This window comes from Pogona vitticeps, chromosome 2, assembly GCF_051106095.1.
Source record: "Pogona vitticeps strain Pit_001003342236 chromosome 2, PviZW2.1, whole genome shotgun sequence".
NCBI classification, from domain to species: domain Eukaryota; kingdom Metazoa; phylum Chordata; class Lepidosauria; order Squamata; family Agamidae; genus Pogona; species Pogona vitticeps.
In genome coordinates, this window is record NC_135784.1 from 49,524,243 (window position 1) to 49,544,562 (window position 20,320).

Genomic DNA, 20,320 nt, shown 5'->3' on the forward strand with positions numbered 1-20,320 from the left:
GCTGCAAATAGATTAATTGGTGGCCCCTGTGCAAGATGTGCCAGTTCATGACCCTATGCTTCTTCACAGGTCTGTACTGTTATGATCTGAAGAATCCGAGTGGCTTAAAAAAGGAAGGAGGTTGCTTAAAATGTGTTTTGAGTTTCCTCCCCCCTTTCCTGTTAGCCAACGTGGACAGTCAAACAGTCGATATATCTTTTAGGTTAGTACCCATATATCCTAAGATCAGGGAAGCCAACAGTCAAAATAAGACAGGGCATTCTGGGTATCGTGCTAGAATTCTGTTTGATAGAATTTTGATCCTAAGACTGGCAGCCTAAGTGGGAAGTGGATTGAGCCCAGTTCCTCTTATTTATTTATTTATTTATTTATTTATTTATTTATTTATTTATTTATTTATTTATTTATTTATTTATTTATATGCTGCCCACTCTACCCAGAGGTCTCTGGGCGGCTTACAATAATAGTCATTATTATCATAACTCAGTGTTTTGCTGGTGTGCCTCTAGTGCACCCAGACTTCTTTAGAAGTGTGTGTGTTTGCAATCTTGGAATTAGCCACCAGTTGAGAATATAGAGCAATGGTGACAAATGTACCTGACTCTCATCAAGCAGCAGCCATGGTGTTCCCCAGTCATGTTATGCACAGGCTAGATGTCCAGCTTCTCACATGGCTAACTTGCTCCCCCCTCCTGCCACATTAATTTTCCAAGCATCGTCCAGGTCAGATGAAACATAGACTCCACCTCAGTGAATATGTCAAAATTAATAAAACCTCCCCACCCTCAGCAGCTGATTGATCCAACCCCTTTGACCCTCTTGAAAATTGGAGACGCAACGAGGTGGCTCTAATAATAACAAGTGTGATTGCAAAACAGGGAAACTTAAGGAGAGGCGGTGAGGCTCCAATTAAAAATACATGCCCATACACAGACTCAGCAGTGTACCACACAGAAAAATATATTTTCCATTTGTGCCAAGTCTGTGAGGCAATTTACTGCACATTGTTTGGAATCATTACCTCTTACAGTTGAATGTTGCAGCCAAAAGTGATTAATAAGAAGATGGTCCTTCGAGGCAGCAGAACAGTATCAAGGACTCCATTCTTTCTGTAAAGCTGTCCTTTACTAAAGGTAGCTGTTGGGGGATGGGGTTGGCTGATGAGGATCTGTTTGCTGCTTGTAACACTTCAGACCAGGACTGCTCATAAGGAAACTTCTCAAGGCCCTGGGTGCCTGCGGTAGTGATCAGAAAATGTTCATCTCCCCCAGCATCAGAAAACTGCTAGTGCATCTGTATGATCTTTGTTTCTCTGTGAAGCTGTCAATGGATGCTCTTGACTTCACTGTGCCTTGTAGATGTCAGTGCTGAAGAGTAACTGTTCTTTGCAGAGAGAAAACAGCAGGTTTTTCATGCTTATTAGTGAGCTGGTTCTGATAGCTTGGGGAACATCACTTTTCTGTTTGAATGTTATCTGTGTGTCTGAAGTGTTACCATGACACTGATCTAATTTTCCTGGTAATGCATGAGTTTTGAAGGCCCTTTAGAATTACTCAAGACGTGAACAAGAATGTAAGGCAGTTATGTCTGCCATAGGTAAACTACTGTCATACCATTGTTTCCCACATATGACATATGTATAATACACATGAAGTATACACATTTTAACAGCCATGTATATGTATCAAGGTCATATCTCAAGATAAACATTTTTAAATATTTTTAAACTTAATTTTTTAATGTTTAAGAGTATGTGTCTTTCATTCATATTTCATCTATTGTCTGAAAGAAATACTGGACATGTAACTTAGGTCTTAGTAATGGGTGTGAGAGAAGAGTAGAGTTGTGTGGATAGAGGATCAGCTTTCTGGGGTGACGTCCCCATGGAGCCATTAGAACTGCATGGGATGACAATGGTAAATCACTTCAGGAATATCTCACATACCTTGAAAAGCCTGTTAAGGTTGCCATAAGTCAGAAGCAACAACAAGTACGACAAGGCTGTATATTGTCCCCCTGCTTATTCAATTTATATGCAGAATACATCATGTGGAAGGCTGGACTGGAGGAATCCCAAGCTGGAATTAAGATCGCCGGAAGAAATATCAACAGATGCAGATGATACCACTCTGATGGCAGAAAGTGAGGAGGAACTAAAGAACCTTGTAATGAGGGTGAAAGAGGAGAGTGCAAAAATGATCTGAAACTCAACATCAAAAAAACTAAGATCATGGCCACTGGTCCCATCACCTCCTGGCAAATAGAAGGGGAAGATATAGAGGCAGTGACAGATTTTACTTTCTTGGGCTCCATGATCACTGCAGATGGAGACAGCAGCCACGAAATTAAAAGACGCCTGCTTCTTGGGAGGAAAGCGATGAAAAAACCTTGACAGCATCTTAAAAAGCAGAGATATCACCTTGCCAACAAAAGTCCGAATAGTCAAAGCTATGATTTTCCCTGTAGTGATGTATGGAAGTGAGAGCTGGACCATAAAGAAAGCTGACCGCCGTAGAATTGATGCCTTTGAATTGTGGTGCTGGAGGAGACTCTTGAGAGTCCCCTGGACTGCAAAGAGAACAAACCTATCAATTCTAAAGGAAATCAACCCCGAGTGCTCACTGGAAGGACAGATCCTGAAGCTGAGGCTCCAATACTTTGGCCATCTTATGAGAAGAGAGGACTCCCTGGAAAAGACCTTGATGTTGGGAAAATGTGAAGGCAAGAGGAGAAGGGGACGACCGAGGATGAGATGGTTGGACAGTGTCATCGAGGCAACCAACATGAATCTGACACAACTCCGGGAGGCAGTGGAAGATAGAAGGGCCTGGCGTGCTCTGGTCCATGGGGTCACGAAGAGTCGGACACGACTAAACGACTAAACGAACGAACGAACAACAAGAATAGTTGAGAATGGAAAGGACATTCTGATTCAAGGAGTGTTAAGAGATTATATGTTCCTAGTTTTATTTTGTGAGATCCAGGCATATATTAGGGAGTAGTGAAGAACATGGTTATGATTCATTTGTGAAGGCTATCGGAGGAGAGAGAAGTCTGCCAACAGAGAATGTGGATGAGTAGGTGATAGTTTGTTTGCAACACTTCTCTTCTTCCAGGAGTGAGAACAGTGTTGTCACTACAATGTATCATTATTCTCAATAAGGTCTTCCCAGAATTTCTGTCTTGGCTGAACCATGGTGAAATTTGCACATTATATAGAGAGAATTTCTCATGGGCTGCTATGTAGCAATTAAAACTCCTTCCTCAACAGAAGGTGTGGGCTTTGCTGAGGTTCCAAGGGCTATACCCATCCCATTTAAACCGCCACCCCCCAAAAAAAAACACCTTCACAGAAATGACTGAATTTTGAAATGGCACAATGCAGCATTACCTCAGCATTTGCCTACCACAGTATGATAGGTGGCTGCAAAAAACTGTGTGTCAACAGAGATGGTGAGGTCAGTGTTGTAAATGTGGGTCCTCTTAATGTATATAAAACCTCAGGGGTGCTTTAGTAATACGTATAATGCTTAAGTAATGTATATCTCACATTGTGAATGTAGCTCTTTAAAAAACAAAGGGTTATTATTGATCTCCATACTCCAAAATAATAGGTTGAATAAATAAAATCGTTTTAATAGGATAAATTGAGTCAAATCTCATTGCTGGAGGCACCATAATAATTTTAGAAGAAATATTTCATGTCTGCGTGATCACTTGCATATTAAGTAATGGCAACATTTATAATCTCAGGCAAAGCTTGACTGTGTGCTTGTATTTTTCTTTTTAAAGAAAATGAAAGCTGTTTAAGATTCTATCCTTCTGTATGGCATATCAATGTATTCATGCTTTCGGTCTGAAAAGGCAGAGGGAAGAAGCTTCTCCCTGGGGAAATAGCAACTTTATCTAGCCTGAAACCAGATAAAAAGATTATTGAGTAGCAATGAGAAAGAAACCAAGCAACTGCATTTCTTGTTCCATCTCACACTTCTCCCTGGATATGCTCTGTGTGATTTATCGTTCTAGCAATGATTGGCACAGGGAGAGAGAAACGTGGTGGGGTGGGGGGGGGAAACACGGTTAGAGAGACTGAACAATCAAGTCAGCATCTTTGGTTTTTCATGTGCAAGTTAATAGCACATAATGGCTGAAAATTAGGTTATGTTTCCCAATGAAATTATAGGAGGTGGAGAAAGGTACCAACAGTGGAATGGAAAGCATTACATATACATTATATGTACTCTTGCCAAGACCAGAACATAGATTGAGCAGTTCCTTCTTTCTAATCTCTCACAGTCCCTCTATTTTCATACTGCAGCAAGTCATGTTATTTGTTTGTTTGTTGCTCTTTATTCACCACCTTGTTTCCCAGAAGTGTAGAGCAGACCTTAGGTATTTTTTGGGGGGTGGGGGTGGGGGAAAAAGATCTTCGTTCAGGGATCTTAGAGCAAATCACAGAAGTGTGCCACATTGCCAACTAAACTACAGACTGTGGCATCTCCAGTTACAATATAAGGGATTAGATGAAAGGATTCTATCTAAAGCTAGGGAAAGCTGCCATCAGTATAGACAGTACTTGGCTAGACATATAAATAACCTGACTTGATATAAGATTGTTTCATCTGCTCCTCCGATCATCTATCCATCTGTATTTTGCTTTCACGTCTGGCCGGTGAGATGCCTGTGGACATTCACAAACAGAATGAATCTCGATTGTCTGGCTTTGTTTTTTCCCCCTCATAATCTGCTATGTTAAGCAATGCCCTTTCTGAAAATAGAGATTAATCTTAAAGATCAAGATCAGTGGATTTGTATAGGCCTTCATGAGTTATGGTGACATTAGCAGTCACAGCTATGGCTTCCACCATGCTCATATTATTCTCTGTAGGAAAAAAACCAGATTATAAAAAATATATATGCATAAAAAAGCTGCAGTTCCAGTCAGGGTTCCTTAGGTCTGGGCTCCTACAGAGCTCAATCAAGTTTGGTACTAGAGAGAATGAAGCATGTTCCATCCACTTATAATTTACATAGGGATGAAGGTATGGATACAGCAGATATATGCCATCTATACCGTATCCCCATAGTTTTTGATATTTCTCACATCTGCATACTCTTTCAATTTAGAATGGGCTTAGCTGATTTTTTTTTTCGGACCCAAGTAGGATTTTTACCCTGTTTGCACTTTGTTGTTGTTTAGTTGTGTAGTCATGTCCAACTCTTCGTGACCCCCATGGACCAGAGCATGCCAGGTCCTCCTGTCTTCCACTGCCTCCCGGAGTTGGGTCAAATTCTTGTTGGTTGCTTCGATGACACTGTCCAACCATCTCGTCCTCTGTCGTCCCCTTCTCCTCCTGCCTTCCTGTTTGCACTTTACTGCAGGGTATTTTGCCTACTTTTCTTTTACTGAGCCAGGTGGTTTTATATTTATGGTGGATGTGGGTTTTCTTAGGCTAATTCATCCAGATCTGGTGAATCTATAGCAGAGTCTTCTTACTTCAAGTCCAGTTGACTCAGTTGGTTAATTTGATCTAAAAGTTCTGCTTCAGGTTAATTTAATTATATTTGGTTTATGCTGGCAGGATTGTACAGCAATTCTGTTAATGGATAGGATTGGTAGATACTCATAGGTTTATTTAAAATAATAGGTGGTTTTCAAAATTTGCAGGTCGGGACTTTGAGACTCACCCCAAAAATGATATGGTTCATTCTTGCAATCAGCTTCACTCTTCTGCTCAGAGTTGTGAGGCCTGAGATAGAAGATGAATGTCTCCATATGCCACAGATGGTGATGGCTGTGTATATGACAATCTAAGATTGTTGCTCAAGAAGGCTGGGGAGACATTTGCCAGTAGATTTTCTGCAGGATTACAGTCTAGAGGATGGATTCCTTCACAGTTCAGTTTAAATGGATGTGGCTGTAGTTAAATCTATTTCTTGTGTTTTATCTTTTCACTGATGACTCTCTCTGCAAAATGATAAGGCAGAAGAGTGTATTGGTTCAAATGCAAACTAAGCAACATAAAATAAATGCAAAAGAAATAAGATGATAATTACAAGATTATTTATTGTTTCTATTATCAGTAACTACATTCAAAATTTGTCAGAGGCATCAGCAAATATAATAATTCATTTTTGTTTATATTTCAGTTTACTGAAAAGTGCCACAAAACAAACAGAATGAAGCAGATTTGAGAGCATCATCACATTGAAGGCTGGAACAAGAAGCTGACCTTAACGGTTAGAATAATTATATCTTATTTACTGTGGTTTTAAAAAGAAAATCATACTAATTTTGCCAGTCTGGTGCTGTTCATTTGTTACTCAGTTTAAAATTTAAAGGGTTTTATTTAAGGTAAAGCTTCCCCATGACATTTAGTCCAGTCGTGTCTGACTCTAGGAGGCGGTGATCATCCCTGTTTCCAAGCCATAGAGCCAGCGTTTGTTCGTAGACAGTTTCCATGGTCACATGGCCAGCATGACTAGACACGGAATGCTGTTACCTTCCCACCATGGTGGTACCTATCTATCTACTAGCATTTTACATGCTTTTGAACTGCTAGGTTGGCAGGAGCTGGGACATGCCACTCGTCACTTGGATTAGAACTGCTGATCTTTCAACCTTGTAGCCCAAAGGCTTTGTGGTTTAACCCACAGTGCCACCACGTCCCATCGTGGTGGGTTTTATTTAAATAAAGACAATTGAAAATAGATTCAAGCAATAGTGTCATTGTAAGTTCTTCCTGTTCCTTATGCACTTAAGAAAGTAACAAATTATTTAAGTTTTGGAAGATGTTACAGTTCACAGATAGGACCAGAGGAATGAGGGTAAGACCTCTCCTGAGAGCCTCCAAGACTTTCTTCTGCAAGCACAATTGTAGGTTGTTTTTGTTACTAGTGTAGGGATGGGATTTTTGGATGTTCTGAACTACTAAAATTCTCTGTTCTGGGAGTTCCACCTACCTTACAGGTACCTTGCAAATACTTGAATATAATGCACCTGAAGAAAAGCCAAAATTAGAAAACTTCCAGGCTTAGTTAAGCCAAGCTCCACTCATGTGTCCTGTTCCTATCCCAGCTGGGAGCTTTATGGGCAGGAAGCAAGGGTGGAGTTTACTTAAGCTAGGCCTCAGAGGCTCCTAATTTAGACTACAGTGGTGCCTTGCTTGACGACGATAATCCGTTCCATTGAAATTGCTGATAAGCGAAATCGTTGTCAAGCAAATTTTAAAAAACCATTGAGATGCATTGAAAACCGTTCAATGCGTTCCAATAGGCTAAATTCCTGCTCATTTTGTGAAAATCCTCCATAGGGCGGCCATTTTCTGGTGCCTGTAAAGCGAGGAATCCATCCTAAAGCACAGCGGGGAGCCATTTTGCACAGCAGGCGGCCATTTTAGAGCCACCAATCAGCTGTTTTAGAATAATCGTCTAGCGGAAAATCGGTTCCCAAAGCAGGGAACTGATCATCATCAAGCGAATTTTCCCCATCTAAACATTGTTTTGCAATCGCCATTGCAATTGCAAAAACCTCATCGTAAAACAGATTTGTCATTTAACGAGGTAATCGTTAAGCGAGGCACCACTGTATTGTATTCTCCCAAGTGCATCACAAGAAAGAACTTGCAAAGTAAATACAGCTCTTAGAATTGAGAGCTATGGTATCTGTAATTCAGAAAATCCCATCCCTAATAACCACATGCAAAGTATCCAGGACCACATCCTAAGTGTGATCCTGGATACTAACTCTTCAACACTAACCGAGTGCTAACAAATTAACAAGTCTGCAGTTGCATTCTGTTTAGAAATTCCCTTCTGAGTGAATGCAGATTTTTTTCCCTGTAATGTTACAGGGACCAAGAAAAATGTTTGGCTTAAATTTATGGCCTTATGTGACACAAGTTTTCATGGACAGTAGGCCACTTCATCAGAGGCTTGAACTGCAGTCTCAGACAGCAAATATCTGAGTAGACACTCTGCCCATCTGATAAAGAAGTCACCCTTTAAAGTGTCGTTAACATATATTTTGTTTCAAGAGACAATGTGACAATTCCCTAGAAACATCATGATAAACTAAATCAAAAAGGAATCTAAATAATAGCTGATTATAATAGGCACGGACCACTTCAAAAGAGTTCTCTACTCTACAACACAAATAGGATAAACTTCATCAATCATTGATCATTTTTTCCCTCAGTTAAAAAACATTTTACAAGCTGTGGACTGTGCAAAAAAGCATGACATTCACTTGTTATTGTCACTGTGCTACTTAATATGCTGTTTCAATCTGTTGAATACTGCTGGATTTTATAGATGAATGGCAAACCTTATCTGGTTTTTCTTTGGTTTCCTCAATATGTGATCATTTAGAATGGCATGGCTGACTATTCTGTGCTACATGATTATATCAGTACAAAAAAGGATTAAGGAAATTGGCTTCCGTCATTTCTAAACTGTGGAAACCATAAATAGGCTTGTGCTTAGTTCTGGCCGGATGAGAGCTACGTTTGTTTGGGTAAAATGGATATGATCTGCTTTGGACAGGGGTGGTGATGGTTTCTGTGTAGAAAAAAATGAATTGACATTTGCATTATTCTGAATGTTTGCAGTTTGGCTGGGAAGAAGTGAATTTCAGATATTTTGAAAAAGCTGAGTTTCATGTTAAAAGGCCATGGAATACAAAGACTCTGCCTTGGCAATGACATGTGCAAAAAGTACTTTTTAACCAAGGTTGATGGGCTCAATACCATCAAACTATTTCTCTGCTATGAATGCTTTTTATCCACAGTCTACTACAGTACTATCTCTGTCTGGCCAACCCCTCCCCCTCCCCCTCCCCCTCCCCTCCCCTCCCCCTCCCTCTCCCCCTCCCCCTCCTTCACCAGTAGAACTACAAATTGTAAAATCAGTATAAAATATACATATGAGTTTTTCAGGAGTTATAACTACAGTGAGAATCAGTGGACAATATGAAATGGAGATCTGCCTGTCCTATACAATCTTCCCAGGCTGGGTGATTGAGAGTATTGACCCTGAGGGGGGCCTGGAAAAATGGGACTAGAAACTCAGCGTACTTGGTGGTTGCTCCTCAACTCTGGAATAACTTCCACCAAAATTCACCTGACCCCTTCAATGGGAATTTTCAAGTGATTGTTAAAAACATTAATTTTGATTTTATAACCATTATGTGTTTTGCATTGTTCTTGTTGTCTTATTTGTTTAATATGTAAACCACCCAGAATGGCCTTGGCACCCAAATGGGCGGCATAGAAATTAAATGAATGAATGAATGAATGAATACAATACAATACAATACAATACAATGCAATACAATACAATACAATACAATACAATACAATGGAGAGCAAATTCTAAACTTTCATTTCAGTAAGTGCTACCAACATTGTAATGTCCTCTAACAAAAATGTCAAATCTTTGATGGATTTTTAGGCTGCAACTTGTATTTAAGTTGTCATATTGGCCAGAATCCTCTTGCATAGTTACACAAATGGAGGCAAACTGCCATGCTGAGAAATTGTTGTCCTTATCAATTGCTTTCTGAATCACACCACTGCACATGCAACAAATAATGTTTACAATGATGTTATGTTGTTGTTGTTTAGTCGCATGACCGCATGGACCAGAGCACGCCAGGCCCTCCCAGAGTTTGGTGTAATTTACGTTGGTAGTTTCGATGACACTGTCCAAACATCTTGTCCTTTGTCATCCCCATCTCCTCTTGCCTTAACACTTTCCCAACATCAGGGTCTTTTCCAGAGAGTCTTCTCTTCTAATGAGATGGACAAATTATTGAAGCCTCAGCTTCAGGGTTGATTTCTTTCAAAATGGATAGGCTTGTTTTCTTTGTACTCCAGGGGACTCTCAAGAGTCTCCTCCAGCACCACAATTCAAAAGCATCAATTCTTCAGCGATCAGGCTTCTTTATGGTCCAGCTCTCACTTCCATACATCACTACTGGAAAAACTATAGCTTTGACTATGCGGACCTTTGTCAGCAAAGTGATGTCTCTTTTTGTGCTCTCCTCTTTCACCCTGATAAACCTGGACAGCACCTTAAAAAGCCACCCTCCCTTAATTCAAGCTTTCTCTTTTGCTTGCCTGTTCTTTTTCATAGTTTTGAGTCAGTCTCTCTCACTCACTTTCTCTCTCTCACACACACATCCACCCACCCTCCCTCTATTTTCTCCATACATTTTCTCCATACATTTAAATAAGGTTGATGAAGCCCTCAGTCTCTTGCATCTTCCTTCCCTCCTTTCCTCGTTAACTTGATCCTTTCCCTCCTCCTGCTTCCTTGCAGTCATTTCCGGAGGAAGCAGTCATTCAGAAGCCCCGGATTGATTGATCGCCCAGGGCTAATCCACAGCTGTAACCAATCAAGCAGGCTTATCTCCGATCTCTGAAAGAACGGAGGATTTACAAGTGCCCTGCTGCAACCAAGGAAGTAACAGGGAGAGGTGGCTTACAATTTGAGGTTTGGCTGCAAAGGGTGGGGATGGGTGGGAGGGAGGGGTGTAGCACTCTGCTTATTACTCCCAGGATTTTGACTTTTAACCCCATTTGGGGTAATTTACCCCTGTTTCCCGACCACTGCAGTACAGCTTTTCCCACTAGAAAAACTGTACTGGGATACAGTCATATAAAATGATGTCATATTCTACCATAATTTGCTTTGAAAAGTTATTCTCTTTGTGATAATGCCAGCATAACTATGTAAGACAATTTGTGCCACTGAATGTTAATTGATCTCATATAATAATTCTTTGTGAATTTAAGCTTAAACCAGCTCTTCTTATTTATGTGTCTCAAGTTCATAATAATAAACCCCAGCCAACTGCATTAGTCTGATATTTCGATAATGTAGCCCTGCTTAAACGTTTTGGCTCGGCTCTAGAGTGCTGGTCAGGTAACAGGAGAAACATGAAATCTAAAGAGTGTTTGCTAACCTATGGTCTATGCGCCACTGGGGTGGGTGGTTGTCTGTGAGAGAGCAACAGGTGATCTGCGGGGAACCATATAAATTGATAAACAGTTAAATGCAGAAGGGAATGTAGTCTCCCCCCACACACAAAGAAAGGTAAGATCAACATTATGGAGTGCTCTGTGTGACTCAAAGTGCAAGCCTAGTACATGTCTACTAAGAACTGAGCTCCACTAACTACCACATATGTGGCATCACATAGTGGGTATAGCATTCATTTTTGCATCCATCCAATGAGTAGCCATTTGAGATTAATAATTTAGTCTGCTTTAACCTCCTCTTGGACTGCAACCTGATTGTACAACTTTCTATGCAAGAGATAACTGATGTTGAGTTGGATCCAAACATAGCTATGCTTAGAAAAGGTGCACTACTGCCGTTCATAGGATGCTGCAATAAACTCTATAATAATAACATTATGTGCTATCAAGTCAATTCTGAGTTACGGTGACCCTTTCCAGGGTTTTCTAAATACAGAATACTAAGAGGTGGGTTACTATTTCCTTTTTCTGGGGACACTTTGGGATTGTGTAGGTCAGCGGTCCCCATGCTTTTTAGCCCTGCGGACCGGCTAGGGGAGGTGGGGAACCTCACTGCGCTCATGTGAATGCACAAAGGAGCACATATACTCATACACGCGCAGTGCAAAGGGCAGTGCAACCTCTGGCTCTACAACCAGGTATGCAGTTGGCTATCCAGGCATTAATAAGCTCTGTTGTAATAAGCAATAGGCATCTTCCAAATAAAAATCATATTGTAATATTGAATGACATTTTCTCCAGAAGTCTCATTGAAATTTCAATATTTCCCTTTGCAAGGCACCTTCACTTATTAAAAGTGAGAATCACTGATCAAGAGCATTTCAGCTCAGAAAATTTCCATTTAGAGTGGGAGACATGCTCAAAGAGGCTACCAAAATAATCAGGTTTTTATTGTGCATTTGCTATAAGAAGTTTCAAGTAGTGATGTGGAACCTGTAACCCTCTGGATGTTACTGGATTGCTACTATCATCAGCCATAGCCAGTACATCCAGTATTGGGGGATAATGGGAGTTGCAGTCCAACATTATCTGCACGGTCATATGATTTACATCTCTGATCAAGAGCACTGGGCTCTTTTTATGGAGGTAGTTTGTTTTTTAAAGAGACAAGAGGTGTGGATAAAGTAGATTTTCACAAATATTGTCTTATATAGGTCATGTAGGAAGTTGAAATAATTTTCATTCTCATGCAGCATTTTAGCAACACAGATAATTCAGCTTTTCACAGTGTAAATATGGTGTCTATTGTCTGAGAGAGTTATTAAGACTGGATTGCATCAATTCCAGGAAGACACATCTGCATACAATTGTTACCCATAGATAAAAACAAAGAACTCCTATGTTCAGGGCCAACATGCTCTGGACTCTTGTTGGAGAACAAGCAATTAAAAATGGCTGTTGCCTCCATATTCTGCTTCTAAATAACTTGAAAGTAAGATACTAGCCTAGCTAGACATTTGGTCTCTCATTCAACAGGGCTCCACTCTGCCTATATTCTTATGTTCTCCCAAACTTTCAAGGAATCTTTTTATGAGACGACTGGGTGGAGAGGACATGGCCACAGATGCTTCTGTTGGCAGTTCATCAACCTTAACACAGGACCTGCACAGCTCAGCCCCGGATCCCAATGGCTATTCCTGGAGGAAAAAGCCACCATTACCCAAAAGTCTAGGGGAACAGGAACCCAAACTGAGGCATGTCATAATGTCAATCATGGGGGTTGGAAAGCAGCCAAATAAAGAAAAGGCAGAGTCTATCCATGGATACTACCCAGTATAAAAGAGGCTTTTCTGATAAAAAGGAGGAGACAAAGACAGAAAGAATGGAATGAGGATGGGGGTCATAAAAGGGGGAACTAAAGAAAAATCTCAGGAGATTGAACCCCAGGAACAAATACATATAGAAAATGTAGACTATAGGTGAAAGTGTTAGAACACCTGAGAACAGGAATGTTGTTGTTGTTTAGTCGTTTAGTCGTGTCCGACTCTTTGTGACCCCATGGACCAGAGCACGCCAGGCCCTCCTATCTTCCACTGCCTCCCGGAGGTCTGTCAGTTTCATGTTGTTTGCTTCGCAGACACTGTCCAGCTATCTCATCCTAGGTCGTCCCCTTCTCCTCTTGCCATCACACTTTCCTAACATCAAGGTCTTTTCCAAGGAGTCTTCTCTTTAAGATGCTGTCAAGGTTTTTTCATCGCTTTCCTCCCCAGAAGCAGGCGTCTTTTAATTTCGTGGGTGCTGTCTTCATCTGCAGTGATCATGGAGCCCAAGAAAGTAAAATCTGTCACTGCCTCCATATCTTCCCCTTCTATTTGCCAGGAGGTGATGGGACCAGTGGCCATTATCTTAGTTTTTTTGATGTTGAGTTTCAGGCTGTTTTTTGCACTCTCCTCTTTCACCCTCATTAAGAGTTTCTTTAATTCCTCCTCACTTTCTGCCATCAGAGTGGTATCATCTGCATATCTGAGATTTTTGGTATGTCTTCCGGCAATCTTAATTCCGGTTTGGGATTCCTCCAGTCCAGCCTTCCGCATGATGTATTCTGCATATAAGTTAAATAAGCCGGGGGACAATATACAGCCTTGTCGTACTCCTTTCCCAATTTTGAACCAGTCATTTGTTCCATATCCAGTTCTAGAGAACAGGAATAAAAAGGCGGAAGAGTCTAGTCAACTCCCAGAGACAGAAGAGATTAAAAAATAAGTGAAGGAAAGGAAGGATACTGACAAAGAGGACTGGGGAGATGTAGTGTAGGAATGGTCAGGAACTTACTAAGTGGAATATCTGCCAGTAGATGATACCAAGCCCCCCAGGGAGTGGGACTATATGTACAGTATATCACAGAAGTGAGCACACCTCACATTTCATAAACATTTTAGTATATCTTTTCACATGACAACACTGAAGAAATGACACTTGGCTGCAATGTAAAGCAGTGAGTATACAGCTTGTATAACAGTGTAAATGTGCTGTCCTCTCAAAATAAGCAATTAATGTCTAAACCACTAGCAACAAAAGTGAGTACACCCCTAAGCGACAATGTCCAAACTGGGCACAACGTTTCAATATTTTGTGTGGCCACCATTATTTTCCAGCACTGCCTTAACCCTCTTGGGCATAGAGTTCACCAAAGCTTCACAGGTTGCCACTGGAGTCCTCTTCCACTCCTCCATGATGACATCACAGAGCTGGTGGATGTTAGAGACCTTGCGCACCTTCACCTTCCGTTTCAGGATGCCCCACAGATGCTCAACAGGCTTTATGTCTGGAGACATGCTTGGCCAGTCCATCACCTTTACCTTCAGCTTCTTTAGCAAGGCAGTGGTCGTTTTGGAGGTGTGTTTGGGGTCGTTATCATGTTGGAATACTGCCTTGCGGCCCAGTCTCCAAAGGGAGGGGATCATGCTCTGCTTCAGTATGTCACAGTACATGTTGGCATTCATGATTCCCTCAAAGAACTGTAGCTCCCCAATGCTGGCAGCACTCATGCACCTCCAGACCATGCTTGACAGTAGGCATGACACACTTATCTTTATACTCCTTACCTGGTTGCCATCATACACACTTGACACCATCTTAATCAAATAAGTTTATCTTGGTCTTACCGGACCACAGGACATGGTTCCAGAAATCCATGTCCTTAATTTGCTTGTCTGCAGCAAACCATATGTGGGCTTTCTTGTACATCATCTTTAGAAGAGGCTTCTGCGATGACAGCCCTGGAGACCAATTTGATGCAGTGTGTGGCATATGGTCCGAGCACTGACAGGCTGACCCCCTCTACACCTCTTCAACCTCTGCAGCAATGCTGGCAGCACTCATACATCTATTTCCCAAAGCCAACCTCTGGATATGACGTTGAGGATGGGCACTCAACTTCTTTGGTCAACCATGGCGAGGCCTGTTCTGAGTAGAACCTGTCCTGTTAAACTGCTGTATGGTCTTGGCCACCATGCTGCAGCTCAGTTTCAGGGTTTTGGTAATCTTCTTATAGCCTAAGCCATCTTTAAGTAGAGCAACGATTTGTTTTTTTTTCAGATCCTCAGATAGTTCATTACCATGAGGTGCCATGTGGAACTTCCAGTGACCAGTCTGAGAGAGTGAGAGTGATAACACCTGCTCCCCCTTCACACCTGAGACTTGTGACACTAACGGGTCTCATGACACCAGGGAGGGGAAACAGTTACTTGAGCCCAATTTGGATACTGTCACTTAGGGGTGTACTCACTTTTGTTGGCAGTGGTTTAGACATTAATGGCTGTGTGTTGTGTTATTTTCAGGAAAAGCACATTTACACTGTTATACAATCTGTATACACACCGCTTTACTAAAATATTTATGGAATGTGAGAGGGTGTACTCACTTATGTGATATACTGTACATAGAAGACCCTTGGAGAAGTGCCCTGGTGTAATTGAAAATCCCCAAGGGGAGAACACAAGTTCCCCACTGGTCCTTGTATTGGGAGGAACAGGAAAAGATAGAATCTGAACAGCCCTAGAGGGAGCAGAAGATGAGTAATGATCCATCAAAGGGAGGGAGGAAGGAAAACACCCAAGGAATGACATCAGGTTCATCCTGCATGTTTCTTCCTGCTGCAGACATATTAACACTCCTTGTTAATTGCTAAACAAGGCTAGAAGGGGCTAAGGTTTGGCTGTGGCCAATTCACTGAGGACTAAGTATCAAGGATGTACTGAACTATCTTATGCCAGAGACGTTTCCCTCAGTGAAAAGAACTGGTAGAGAAGAGACTAACAAACAAGATCTTGACCCAGTGAAGGTAATTAGTTTAAAGCAGTGGTTCTTAATGTGGGCGATAATGCCCCCCAGGGGGCGATTTCATTTTTCAGGGGGGTGGTAGAACAAAAAGGGGCGGCGTGGGGGTGCTGGAGCAGAAGGGGGGCGGTAGGGGAGCGCTGGAGCAAGCCAAACCTGTGAAGATGGCTGCAGCCTTTTTACAGTATGCATGAATATATATTTTCCTCCAATTTTAATTTAGTTTCAGACTTTTTGTCTTGAAATTTTTAGTTCCTGCATTTGTTTTTATGCCCTTTTTATACTTCCTCAATGGCTCAAGGGGGCGTTTCTTTCAAAAAGGTTAAGAACCACTGGTTTAAAGGCATCTATGGAGTTGAGAATGGAAGAAGGCTTTCCCTCTGAGGGGTGGGGGATCTCAGACTCTAGTTACTAGATTTCTTTCACAGGTCATGGTTTAGTAGGGAAAGTCAGTTCTGTACTCTAGTCACAAAATAACAATAGAAATGTTCAGTGCAGTTTGAACAAGTGAGGTGTCCTACTGAAAGGCAGAAAGGAAAAGGAAAAAGAAGAAAATATTTACTCCTACTTTCTGTTATGCTTACAGTCTTGTTTTCCCATTTCTTCTGTGGCCAGTTCATTCACTCAAAGACAAGTTGAGAGAACACTTTGTCCTTCACCCCACTTATTCTGTCTCAGCTGGTTTGCTTTTTCACCTTCTCTCTCTCTCTTTTACATGCAAATTCCTAACAGTATTTAAACAGTTTCCAATTGCACAGACCTTTCAAGTGACCCATGCTCCGCCTGACCAGAGCATGAACCCTCGGTCTTATCATTCATAGTGGCTTCCCTCTCCCATGCAAATATCTTTCTGCTATAATAAAATTATAGAGTACATTGTTAAATGCACACTCTTTGCATGAAAAGCTTCTTTTTTCTGCTACTGGATTTATTATATACATAGCTGGTAGTTCAGAAAAGAGCTTTCAGAAGGTTTAGCTGTATTTAAGAATTTACATTCTATATTTTCTTTTTTACTTTAATTTTTATGTTGTTTTGAAATATATTTTTCATCAAGTATATGCTGGCATGATATAATTGATGCTGTTTAATTGTGAGCTTAAAAATTCTAAGCATAATTCATGCTGTTCCAGTTAATCAGCATAAGTTATTGCAACATCCTTTCTCTCATTGCTTCAGAAAAGCTAACCGATTTGGTTAAGAGAATCAGTCTTGGTGATTAGGATGACTCATTAAAAATTAGCTGATCTTGGATAAATAGAGCTTCACTACACTTCATAAAGATCATAAGAACTGTAATAATTTATTAATTAATAATGCATGAAGGGAGAATGACTCTAAAGAGATCCACCAACTCTCTCATCTCTGAAAATGAAATGTTATTGAAAGAATTGTACAAGGGCAAGTGTCCTTGATGGCAGGTACTGGGCATTTTTATATTCTGATATATTTCCAGGTTTCTTTCAGGTTTAGAGACCTGAAATATCCAGACGGATATGTGCCTTTGCAACTCAGGGGGTCATTAGTTTTTCAGCAGGTGTTTATGAAGGGCAACAGTCTGAACATTCAACTCTTTTTTAAAATTTTCTTTCATTCTCCCGTACCTCCACCCCATTTTTAAGGGAAGGAAATATTTTCTATTGCTTAGTGGATCAGACAATCTAGGTTAAATATGGTCATATAGAAGCTCATGCAAGGCCTAAGACAAAATGGTTTCTGCTGAAATGAGCAAGATTTGGTCTAAGAAATAGTTGAGAATGTTCCTGTTTGGTTCACTCGATGGTTCTGTCAGATTTACCCTTCCAAAGTCCTATCCTGTTCCTTGTTCCCAGCACTGCAATTCAATCTTTTTTGATTTCTAAAGGTTCAGTCCTAGAGCTCATCTGTGCTTAACTGTGAAATCAAAATACTACTTCTTGATAAAAAAAAAATAAAGAAGAAAAGAAGTGGGAAAAGTAAGAAAATAATAAGTTCAGAGGTTTTATAATTGTACTGCTGTCATTCTAAACATGTGTTAGAAACAATAATAGAAAGCTAGTGACCCCTGGCATTTATTTTCATGCTGAGCACTTCAAACATGATTGTCTTATTGCAGACTGATCAATGAAATTGGCCATGCTTGTTCTGCTAATGAATTGTTCCTCTTTAGATGCTCGACATTATGCTCTGCAAGGAAATCCTGAAGTATGGAGTTGCTTCATTCTGCTCCTTTGGATTTTGGCACACAAATTCTCACCACAATCAGTGGTCACTAGATTATTTGTGATCCTACATGTAGTCACCCCACCCCCTTTCCTCTTCAAATCTGTTTACCAGACCAGTTGTGGATGCTGTCATTTCGGTTTCATAAAGAACTAGACTTGAATTTGCTATCTATTTGTGTGCGTGAGAGAGAATTTGTCTGCACGCACACACACACACTTGTGGAAACAGAAATAGAGAAAATGGGAAACAAAGTATTGTTTCAAAGAGGGCTGAAAATAAACAGAGGGACAGGTTTAATTCACCATGCACACACACACAGAGAGACACACACCCCTTCTTGCTATTTTTTATTTTAAACAATAAACACACATCCTGTTCTTTTGCACCATGGTTATGTACAGGTGAAAAGCAAGGTATAATGTGACTCCTGCAAAATCTTGCAGAGGTGGAAGGCAGATCAATACACACACCACAAGCCTTGGTGCCTATTTAAAACCATTGTCTCTGCAAAATCCTTTGCCTATCTCCAGCCTGATCGTATTCAAGTGTGAGATCAAGTCCTATAAGTGAGAATATGATGCATTATACTGGTAGGGAACCAACAAAGTTTGCAAATGGAATATGTGTGCAAGACATTCAAGAGTTTACATACATTTTATTTATGTATATGTATGGCTGTATTGAGCCCATTCTTACATGCCAATGGATATTTTTAGATATCTATAGTGAATATCAGTTTGTTCAAATCTTTCCTTTTCCTTAAAAAGCATTGATCAAAAGTGTAGCCTATCTGTGCCCCAAGGAAAGGTCAGTTCATACTCAGCTGCCTAGCTGGTCCTCTATAGGGACTGAAAGAACAGATGGTGTCAAGACCTCCCACTATTCCTTTAAATAGCTTTCCAGAGGTTCTCACAATTCATCTTGGTGGACAATGCTCTCCAGGAAACTCACCACCTCCCAGGGTGCAGAATGGATTAGCAACACAAATCTTGAGTTGGACGTTGTCTTAAATTGTGTATTAATGGCATGACCTTCAAGAAATATTGGGATTGCTTGTAAATTTGCTCTCAGATACTCTGCCAAGACAGTGAATTAACCACAAATCTTTAATGTGGTTGTGCTGAGACAAGTTAAAAAGCCAAAGAACTGCAGAGTATTAGAACAGTGACAATTGCCCCCCCCCTTCCTGGTACATTCTTGAAAAGCACTTGTTTTAAAAATAGAAATACTGTAGAATCTGAGTGATGTAGCATGATGATGTCACACATTCCCTGTGTGATTACTTTCTGGAATCCCATAAAATAGAACAGACTGTTTTTGAGTTCAGAGTGCTTTGCTGTTAAAAAACACTTTTTACTTCTTTGACGAGATAGCTATTTATAATAGAGTAACAAATGGGATTATTATAATATAGACTCAAAACAGAGGTATTCCATTATAAAAGCAATTTTTGTTCACATTGTAGTATAATGTATAATGTCTGAGAATGGGGGAAAGCATAAGCACATATTTTATTGGGTCTGAGGACCACACTACACCACCTCATCCCAGTGACCCTGCTAGTTGCAAGGGTGGGTTTACAGGGTGCTTTTCCAGGTTTTGCTTATTTATTTATTTATTTATTTATTTATTTATTTATTTATTTATTTATTTATTTATTTATTTATTTATTTGATTTTTACCCTGCCCTTCTAGACCATGTCTACTCTGGTGAGGCAAAGTATTATTAGATGCCACTGGCTGGACTGGTCTTTCCCTTTAAATAGTCAAGGGAGAGTAAGCAGGCCATGACAGAGAGGAGAAGGAGGGTCCCCTAAATGTCTTTTCTCAATGACACCCCCTCCAAAAAAAACCTCCACCCCTGAATCTGGCATTCACTGGAACCATAACAAAATGTGTTTAGTCTTTCTGCTGCATCTTTTAGATCTAATGTAATGCATTCTCTCTCTCTCTTACACACACACACACACACAGAGAGAGAGAGAGAGAGAGAGAGAGAGAGAGAGAGAGAGAGTTCCTGTGTATGTTATCTTTATGTTCTGCTTCAAAACTGAAAGTAGGAGTATCAAAAGAAAGAATACTGGTTTCATATTCATGATACAGAAGAAAACAAAGGAACTGACCCTAGGATTATTGTTTTCTGCTGACATAGGCATCAGTCCCTTCAAAAGTAGAATAGGATCACGAAGTCAAAATCCGCCCTCAGCTGGTTTCACCTGCTATCGACCATGGCTGCATTTCAATCAATAACCTTGAGATAAAAAGATCCTATTTTGCACTATGGATCTCCAAAG

The 20,320-nt window shown here is 40.5% G+C and overlaps 1 protein-coding gene across 13 annotated transcripts in view; it reads left to right on the top strand.

The window, feature by feature from the left end:
* CHL1 (cell adhesion molecule L1 like) overlaps positions 1 to 20,320 on the top strand; it is a 304,506-nt gene that overhangs the window by 87,025 nt on the left and 197,161 nt on the right. For all 13 annotated transcript variants that reach the window (XM_020791014.3, XM_078385206.1, XM_078385211.1 and 10 more), the window contains exon 2: positions 6,151 to 6,240. The gene's annotated coding sequence lies outside the window, so the exon portion shown is untranslated. The remainder of the gene's footprint in view (positions 1 to 6,150; positions 6,241 to 20,320) is intronic.